The sequence below is a fragment of the Carex rostrata genome, chromosome 28, assembly GCF_964058835.1.
Source record: "Carex rostrata chromosome 28, lpCarRost1.2, whole genome shotgun sequence".
Classification (NCBI taxonomy): Eukaryota; Viridiplantae; Streptophyta; class Magnoliopsida; order Poales; family Cyperaceae; genus Carex; species Carex rostrata.
In genome coordinates this window covers 2,951,342-2,959,575 of record NC_135945.1, presented here as the reverse complement: position 1 = coordinate 2,959,575, position 8,234 = coordinate 2,951,342, and positions in this window count along the sequence as shown.

The window sequence follows — 8,234 nt, the reverse complement described above, 5'->3', positions numbered from 1 at the left end:
AATTAATTTATCAACCTTCTAATTTTGACCGATTGACTTTATGCTAAATTAACACTAGTACAAAAAACCTCTTTACTGACTGTTAAAAAAACCCTTTACTGACTGTTATTGAGGCGTCAGTGATGGCGCCGCCAGTATAGATACTCAATACTGACGGGTAAAAAACAGTCACTGTAAATAGCCTACACTGACGGTTTAAAAAACAGTCAGTGTAGGGTGCCTACAGTGACTGTTTTTTTAAAAAAACGGTCAGTGTTGGGTGCCTACAGTGACTGTTTTTTTAAAAAAAACGGTAAGTGTAGGATGCCTACAGTGACTGTTTTAAAAAAAAAAAAAAGGTCAGTGTAGGGTGCCTACAGTGACTGTTTTTAAAAAAAAAAAACAGTCACTGATGGTTAAAAAATAGTCAGTGTTGGCGTAAAAATTTTGGCATGGTTCTGCCTGTATCAGGGCTAGCCTCTATGTTCACTTACAAAAGTATGCTATAAAGTTTCAGGTACAGCTAGCTGTACCAGTTTAAACCTTGAATCAACTTTCGTCTAAGACTGCAAGTGCACAATCCTATTCGTATAGTATAATAAGGTATCGATCCTCAGGGACGGTATAATTTGACTCTAAATTCTTACTAATCTGAGTTAGGTACTAGAAGTGTAGAAAGTTGGGTTTGGTTTGTTTATATTCCCTAATTTCAAGTGACAATTCAATTAACAGTAAATGAAAGCAATTAAAGGTTTTGGTTTTGAACAATGATAAAAGGCGTTCCCAGGGTTTCAGGTTTCATCCCAAACTTTGCCCTCTCTGGACCTATCATCCGACTCGCATCATCTCTGATGCGACCCGTTTGATGCGACTCGCATCATCTCTGATGAGGGTCGCTTAGCCCTCGAGCTGAGCTGACATGTGTTCGTATCTAAGTTGATTTCTTGTGCGAGGCTTCAACCTGTAGCTCTCACCTACTGGTATCTAACCTAAATTGATTGTCTGGTTTGCTAGAAGTATCCATAACCTTTCGATAATGGAAAGTTCACCTCTCGGCTACTAGTGATCTTAGATCTACCTCACAAACTCAATCACAATTGCAAGAAACATCAATGTCAAATTACTAGAAGAGATGCTATAGACATCTAACAGTAGACAATCAAGAATCAATCAAGCAATCAAAATCAAACAATCAATGAATAAGAATGAAATCGCAGCTGTACCACATTCTATGGATATTCAATGTAAAATACGCAATTTGGTGGTTTAAAACGCAGATTTTGGTACAAGAATTGGTCGGAACAATAGATCAAATATGGAGATATCACTCTATATTTTTGCTAGCCATATATATTACTATATTCATTGATTGTTAAATAGAAGATCATGCAAATAATGTACACAACATAAACAAAAGACAACACAATTTAATAACATAACATATTCATTCACAAAAAAACCACACTATAGTAAAATTTACATGACACATAGTAACTAAATATACATTTGAAATTAACAACATTGCATTTGTTATAACTAGTTTAGAAGTTGTCCAAGAAAAGTGCACACCATTGTCGTGTTATTGCATGAAGTTGCGTCGTTGTATATTTTTCTGTTAGTAAATCACACTACATGAATACAGATTAAGAAGTTAATTTTATTCAAGTTATATGAAAAATGAATCAAGTTCAATCATAAAATACATACATTAGGAAAAACGTCAAATTTTAAGTTAAGTAAAATGAATAAGCAAAATCACAAGCACCAGACAGTAACCAGACCCATATCAGGACAAAACAAGGAACAAGAAAAAGGGCAGAGGCAACACAATCGGACTTGGAACAAAGAAAAAGGGCTAGGTAGCTCAGCCAACACAAAAGCAACACAGCAGGACTGGTACCAGCACAGGTACCGGTACAACTAGCACAAAGAAACAACAAGGATGGTACCAGCACAGAACCAGTTGAATTGATCTTCTTCTTGGATAAACCTTTGACATCGCATGAGAGAGTGAGAATCCCAAATTGTTTCATCCTCTCCGTATTCGAGTTCATCCTCTCTTCCCTGGCCTTTTCGATGCCCAATGGAGTTTTTCCCATTTTGACCTATTGATCTTTTCAGATTTGTCAAAACAGTTCAAATCAATGTTATCAGACATAGTTATCAATTTTAAACATGATTTCAAAATTAGATATGCATGAGACATACTCATTTTGAAAAATCATCAAATGCTCTTTTGAGACATACTCATTTTGATCCTTGCATTCTTATTTCAGAATATTTACATATTAATCCCTTTCTTTGATTTATTTACAAAATTATAGTGTGAATGTACTGAAACAGTGGGCTATTCCCATAATGATTTTGTAAAGTAGTTTTTTTTATATATTTCACATGTATGACCACTGTTTCATCAACTCAATTTACTTGCATGTATGTGCATAGTTACTAATAAGATCTTATGAAATATAATAGACATATTAGTCCAAGAACAGACTATTGTCATTTTTCTAACCTCCATCCCCGTGTCTCATATCAAAACTGAAAATTTGTATGCATAAAAATGAAAATGCACTCCTATTCTAATAGCACAATCTTACTAGATCAATGCTGTGGAACGAGATAGAAAAAAATATTGACTGACTTATATTGAAAATAAAAAGGTCATAATTGAAGACAAACCTTGAAAAAATGATACCACAGTCACAGTGGTACGCCCTAGTACCACAACCCTTCACATGCTCCTTCCAATCAGACTGCACTGCATACCACTTCTTTTCACCGTGCTTTCTCAAGTAGTGTTTCTTTATACCGGTCAAGTCACCCAGATTTCCCACACATACTGGATTGTTGTCACAAGGGTTTTTGGAGACAAGGCTACTACTTCAGCAACAGATACAAAGTGTTAAGGCTGAATTCAATGCTCTTTTTCATTTTTTATCTTCTCTCTTACCGAACACAAGTGCAATACATTGAACACAAGTGCTCTTTTTCATTTTGCTGAATTGCATGATCACTGGTTAAAGGCGGATAAACCTTTTAACCAGAAAATCTTAAAGCAAAGTGAGGTACTAATTAATGCAACACAAATAAGCAACAAAATAACTAGAAGAGTTTGACTCAAATCTGATTCATTCAAGTTGAGGACCTAACTTTCTCTTCTGTATAATCTCATTTGTTGTTTCCTTTCACGACAAAATTTTGATTTACTATCTTATAACATGATGTTGATATGGTTTACATAAAACAAGACTCGGTAGTCGGTACATATCATGCATTTCATCGAACACCTTTAATGCATTAATGTATTCAATAAAATCATCTAAAAAATCCAAGCTTTTCATCAAACACCTTTAATGCATTAATGTATTCAATAAAATCATCTAAAAAATCCAAGCTTTTCATCAAACACCTTTAATGCATTAATGTATTCAATAAAATCATCTAAAAAATCCAAGTTTTTCAAGTGCATGGACTACTAAACCGAATTAAATGATGAAATGGATTACTTACGGTATTTGTGCTCAGTGCTCGGTTTATGCTCAGAGAGAGCGAGAGAGCAAGGCGGAGGTGTGCTTGTGGAGAGAGACAGCAAGGCGGAGGCGGAGGTGTGCTCGTCGAGAGTCAGCGGGATTTGCAAGACAGCAGGGAAATGAAATTTTGGTCTCTTTGAGAGATTTGGAAGACAGCGGGGTTTGTCTCTCCTAGAAGAGGGAAATGAAATTTTTTTAGCTGCTGATCGAAAGGAATAAGATCTTATGAAAATTTTGGCGAGTGAGAGTGAAAGGGTAGGGTTATGAAATTATGATTTCGGCAAGTTGAGAGCGAAATTTTTATTTTGGAGGGAAACAAAATTCTGAAGCTAGATTTGGACTCATGTGTACAGTCATAGAGGGAAATGAAAATTTTAGAGGAGGGAGACGGAAGGACTTAGTTTTGAAAATTTCAATAGGTAAAATGACTAACACTGACGGTTCAATACTATTAGACAGTCAGTGTATAAAATGACTAACACTGGCGGTTCCGAAATAAAAACAGTTAGTATAGGATATCAACGCCAACGGTTTCGAAATAAAAACAGTCAGTATTGTGACTTCAACACTGATGATTTCTAAATAAAAACAGTCAGTATTGTGTATCAACACTGACAGTTTTGAAATAAAAACAGTCAGTAAAGTTATTAACACTGATGGTTCCAAAATAAAAACAGTCAGTGAATGAAAAATTACAAAAAAATTGACAATAAAATAAACATGAAAGGAAGTTTGGAATCAGACCGTTCATTTTCAAGCAGAAAATCAACGGTCGATTTGCAGTAAAATCATTCCAAATCTGTTTTAAAATGATCGAGGGAGAACATTGAACATAACCAACATAAAAATTTGGAAGTTTTATTATGTATGAGTTTCGATCTAACACGAAGTGTTTATGGCCATACGATGCTTCAATTTTCGATTAACTAGATGGATGGGTTAATAAGAACAAATTTTGATCAAACTTGGATATAAGACAATGAATGCAGTGCTCTTTAATTTAAACGGTTCCGATCGACCCACAGATGATATATTCTCGTGCGTCTTCATTAACTCACGAAACAAGAGTTTATGTTTCATGTTGATGCATAGAAAGATCTGAGTCATATATTCAACATGGATGTAATACTATATAATTTAATGTGTCAAAATAATTTAGTTAAGCAATAAACATGTTATAATATTAATTATTGAATAAATATTACTAATATAAATTCCATTAAAAAATATTTTTTAAAATAGAATATGTTAAATTTTACTAATCACGTAGAGTATACTATCAACACTGATCATTTTATTAAAAAACAGTCACTGTAGGGTTAGGCAACACTGATCATTTTATTAAAAAAAACAGTCACTGTAGAGTATACTATCAACACTGACCCTTTTATTAAAAAAACAGTCACTGTAGGGTTAGGCAACACTAACCCTTTTATTAGAAAAACAGTCACTGTAAAGTATACTATCAACACGGTCCCTTTTATTAAAAAAACAGTCACTGTAGGGTGAGGCAACACTGACCCTTCCTTTAACACAATAGTCAGTGTTGGTGTACAGCTCAACACCGACGGTTTTTTTGAAAAAAACAATCACTGTAGGGTGAGGCAACACTGACGCTTCCCTTAATACAACAGTCAGTGTTGGTGTACAGCTCAACACTGACTGTTTTTTAATAAAAGGGTCGGTGTAGGTGGTGATCAACACTGACGGTTAACAAAAAAAACAGTCAGTGTTGATTCATTGACGGTTGTTTACAATTGAACAGTCAGTGTTGGAATTCTTCTTATTTATGATTTTGCCACGCAGTCTCTACACTGACTGTTACATGTTAAAACAGTCGGTGATTGAGGGTCAATGAAAGGGTTTTTTTGTACTAGTGTAATTCGAATATTTAAAATTTTCACATGTTAATGCATCACTCGTAAGGTAGGTTGATTTTAACGGTTCGGATTCGTCATTTGAAGCTGAATTGATGTGTTTTAGATTTGAATTCACCAAGAAATTTGATGAACTTAAAAACACCCTAGTTCTACTCTTTATATTAAAGAATGCAAATGCCCAATATTAATAATCAAACAACAATCAACATTTACAACAGAAATGAAAATCGAATAACTATTATCTAAAATATTTGGGAAACCCACACATACATATCTAATATACCTTATCTATCGTGTTTAGGATTATACTGTTCTAGTCATTCTGGTTCATAGTCAGACGTTTAAGTTCAACAATTTGATTCAATGATCGATGATGCAAGTTAAGACAGGTTTTTTTTAGAGAAAATGTTTCCATCCATATACATTTGTCTACGTTTTGTCCACATACCTTATCAACTTCCCGTTTAATTAATTTTAACGGACTCGGTCCCCACATTCCAAAGGAAATTCAAAATCTTACCAGATTTCACGTATTTAAACCTTCTTTCCCGATCGTCTCTTTCCTTTTTTGAATCTTATTTTCAAAAACTTCATTTCTGATCAGATTATCTCCTTGCTGAGATGATTTCCTTCCTCTTTCAGATTTCTCATCTCTATTTTCGTCGTGATTTTATTCAATCAATCACAGACGCTCAGTTCCAAATGAAATCCATCTTTCTCTCACATTTTCGCTAACTTTTAACCCAGATCTAGAAAAAAAAACAATATAGATCCAGTTCGACCTATTCTCGGGAAAGCTACTCCAGCGGCACATTCTTCGTAGAGAGATCACACCAATTCGAATAAAATCAATTGGCTTCGTAATATCGCACCAATTCGAATATATAAAATCAATTGGCTTCGCTCTACCTTCATTCACTGCTGGTGCAGAGCTCGTTTTTCCATGTTGCTTATTTTTCTGTTATTGTTCCCTAATTTTCCTTCACTTTTTCTATATTGAATTTTCATTGCGATCTAGTGGTAAGGTATATTATGGTATCATAATTTCTTTACTGTTAGAATTAGGAATAAGACAATTCCTGTTTATTTGGTGCTTAAATTTTTCTAATTTTTTTTTATCTCAATGTCTGATTTGAATTTTTTATTTTGAACTTTTATTTGAATTTGTTGTTTGATTTGATGCAGTAACGGATCTTGTAATTATTTCTTTATTTATGTTGAATTTCAATATGGAAGAGATATGAGGAGACGATTTGAGAGAGGTGATATGGATGAGAGATGAAAGCGATGTGATATGGAGTATTGATCTTGTAATTTTACAGTATTCATCTTGTGATTTTACAGTATTCATCTTATGGAAATCTGGAGGAAAGAGATGATAGAGAGGCGATATAGAGTATTGATCTTGTCATTTTACAGTATTCACCCTGTTAATTTTACAATATTCATCTTGTGATTTTACAGTATTCATCTTATGGAAGTCTGGAGGAAAGAGATGATAGAGAGGCGATATGGAGTATTGATCTTGTCATTTTACAGTATTCACCCCGTTAATGTTACAGTATTTATCTTGTGATTTTACAGTATTCATCTAGTAAAAATCTGGAGGAAAGAGATGATAGAAATGCGCTATGGAGTATTGATCTTGTCATTTTACAGTATTCACCCCGTTAATTTTACAATATTCATCTTGTGATTTTACAGTATTCATCTTATGGAAGTCTGGAGGAAAGAGATGATAGAGATGCGATATGGAGTATTGATCTTGTCATTTTACAGTATTCACCCTGTTAATTTTACAGTATTTATCTTGTGATTTTACAATATTCATATAGTGAAAATCTGGAGGAAAGAGATGATAGAAATGCGATATGGAGTATTGATCTTGTAATTTTACAGTATTCATCTTGTGATTTGACAGCATTCATCTTGTGAACAGTTATTAATGTTTAATAATGTGGTTGTGAATAGTTGGTGTATTGATATTTTATAGTTTACATCTGTTAGTTTTATAGTTTACACTTTAGAATTTTATAGTATTGAGATTGTGCAGTTTACATCTGTATGTTTTACAGTATGTGTAGTGTTAATTTACAGGATATAGATGTATATATAAATATTAATAATTCAAGAAAAAAATTATGAACATTTAAAAAAAATAATTTTGATGCAAAATTTTTTTTTGCATAATTTACAGGGTTAATTTGAAAAAAACTGCAAGTTTGAGAAGTGGTTCTGTTTTAAAATGTTCTAGAAGGTTTTAAAATTGTCATTAACTGTAAGTTAGAGAAATACACCAAGTGATCTCGTATCAAGTACAGTTAGTTTGACAAGTTGTGCAAGTTACAAGTACACAAAGTGGTCCCGCTGGATGTTATAATTTTAAAGTGTGTTTTGTATATTATTCGTTATATGAGATTACAGTATATAATTGAAATTTTATAGGATACGCGCAAGTCAAATTACAGTTTTTTGTGGATAAACTATAGACAACTAATTCTATACAATTAAAAGCTTCATTTTTTATGGTCAATGGTGAAGTACCGCCAACAATAATTTTCATTAAAAATATATATATATATATGTACAAAGACCTAAATTACTTTAACTCCAACTAAAAAAACCTAGTAATTAAAATACACTACATGGATGGAGTATACATAATGACTATCCTGAATCTCCCCCTCTAGGCATAATGAACCCATAATGATACGTCCATCGTTGCTTCATAAATGAGACGACCTGAGCATATACAGAGCTTTCTTCTGTTCCCCACCTTTCAATGCTGTCAGTGTGTTGTGTTACTCCAATTAAAAAAACTAATTAGCCATGGAATTACGTA